Here is a 2,605-nt window from a genome sequence, read left to right on the forward strand (position 1 = left end):
TCATGCCCAAAAATAACTGCCCGAAATAATGTCGAAACGACTGGTGCGGCTGTGCGGCTGTCTCAAAGTTATCCCGGTTGGATTTCCAAGTGGTCAAGACTTTGGCGTCGAAAGCTCAATGCTCGGCCGGGATAACAACGTGGAACATTATCGCCTGCCGCGTACCTACAGCCGTCCGCTAGTAGCGTTGGGTAAGTGAGCGAGAGCAGGGAAGCGCCTTAACGTATTGGCAGTTAGGCTGTACCGCATGCACGCCTGCGGACGGGTTGCCTCTCTTCTCAGACTACGACCCTGACGTCCCTGTTTGTAGCCACACAGTTAGCTACAACCGACAAGGCCACAGGGCGCTTTATCAGAACCGACTGTAGAAATAAGCCCACTTGAGTGGCTCGTCCCCTGGAGTTTCAGCCCGTATCTCGCCTCTATGGCTAAGTCGGTAGCGCGCGCGCCCAGAGCGTGGGAGATCGCCGGTTCAAATCTACATCGATCTGAAATTTTTCTCAGGGCCACCAAATTTCAAATGTACTTCAAACCCGTCATTTCACCACGTCACGTCCCCCGCTTAAAGTTCCGACGGCGACGGCGTGGTAATTGCCGTTCTGGTGGCACTGCGTCGAAGGTGACAATACCGGGGTTCGACTCACGGCGAAAGCGAGCCGTGGGAGTTCTCTGGTTCCTGTCACTTTACTGTGGTAGCGGGTGCGTTTATAAGGCCTAGACCTGGCTGTAAAGGAGCTCCATGACCTGTACCTGGGATGGGTCAGTCCAGTTTAGGGTGCGTCCTTTTCAGCTAACTTCCATCGCGCGATCACGTCGATCACGTCGATCGCGGCCGAGCTCGATCGACGCGCCGCCTTCTAACGCCGCTGCAGAACGTTGCTGCGCATGCGCAGAGGGTTCGCGCCCGACCGTTTCCTCTCCTGCGCATGCGCAGCAACGTTCTGCAGCGGCGTTAGAAGGCGGCGCGTCGATCGAGCTCGGCCGCGATCGACGTGATCGACGTGATCGCGCGATAGAAGTTAGCTGAAAAGGACGCACCCTAAGGGTGCGCGTGCGCGTCAACGTGCGCGTCAACCGTCTATCACAAACCCCGGGAGTATGTTCTGGCCACTGTGGTTGGAAGCGGCTGATCCCCTTCCGAACTCAGAAGTCGCCAAGACTGCGGGCGTGGCTCCCTGGGCCCCTGCTAGTAGGCAAACCCACCAACACTCCTGCATACGCCTGCGTCTGGCCTACCTACGCTCACGCTGTACCTTTTTTCACATTAGATAGTACCGCATTCACGCGCGCGCCTTGCGAGTTGACTACCTCCCAAAACCTGGAGCTGGAGCTCTCTTTGCCTCGGACTACACTGTCACACGTTCAGTGCGACGTGACCACATAGTGGTCACGCTACCATCATATGCACCAAAAATAAATGAGCACCACAACACGTTGTTGAATGGGGGTGCACTGCACAGTCAGTGCACGCCAGATTCGTATGATGCCACCCAAAACTGCACGCAAGTGTGCACATCAAAATTAAGGGCGCGATTGTCACCCACCTTTGCACGTGTTACATCCGACATCCGACAACTCTCCTGGCACCAAAGGCCGCTCCTGGCCCACAACCGCTGAAGACCCTGTGGCCCGCACTAGACATTTTGATACTTTTATGATCTCTGGAGAAAGCCGTTCTTGTACGACCATCGGGACCAGCACAGCAGCGAGGAGGCGTCGGACCGCGTCGGACTCTTGGACTCTCACGAGTTGGACGGGACCGAGGAATGCATCCCTTACAATGTATGGAGAAGGGCGTGGACCACCTGTCGACGCTAACTCGAAACGTTTTGAAGAAATTTATGACCAAAAGCAGAATCAAAACTCGCATTTCACGCTAGCCTAATGATTGAAAAATGTTTAGATGAGGTTTTGTGTTTCGTTTTGTAAAATATATTTATTCTCCCGTGAATATGTACAGTTTTCAGTTTTCGGGTGCCGGCTCGGCAGGCGCGCGCACCCGCCATTTACGTAAGTGTAACTCACATCAACACTCGCGCTCGCACGACTCGCACACCCTGGGCGGCTCGCGGGGCGGGTGGTGGCGGGCGGCCTGCCTGGCGTGCCGGGCCTGCCGCGCAGTCAGCACGGGTCACTCACCCCGCGGGGGGGCGGGGCGTCGCGCCGGCCTTCTGCAAATCTGTTCCACCGCCGCCAGTCTCCGTCTGGCACGGATGGAAAACGCACTACGTATAAGGTTCTTACGAACGACTGCTCGGCGTAACGTTCAGGTGAGGATTCGTAGACTTTGTAATATTACAAAAATAAAGCCTTTGTACCGAGCTGTTCGTAATTTGAATTAAGAAAAGTCGTTTGTAATATTGGCTGCTCCGGATTCTGTGTACGGTACAAACCCACATTTTTTTGTAATCCGATCACTACTGCTGTTTGTAAGGAACTAAGATTACGACCCCAGCATTCAAGTCTCTGTTATGTTAAAAATTATTTCTCTTAACCTTCCATACATTTGCGAGTGATTCCATACATACATTATTCATCTTACGAATATGCCTTTCTCGCTTTGTTAACCCCCTCCCTCACACCCTCACACCTTCCTCACACACAC

This window comes from Frankliniella occidentalis, unplaced genomic scaffold (genome assembly GCF_000697945.3).
Source record: "Frankliniella occidentalis isolate FOCC.00 unplaced genomic scaffold, Focc_3.1 Scaffold261, whole genome shotgun sequence".
Taxonomy (NCBI): domain Eukaryota; kingdom Metazoa; phylum Arthropoda; class Insecta; order Thysanoptera; family Thripidae; genus Frankliniella; species Frankliniella occidentalis.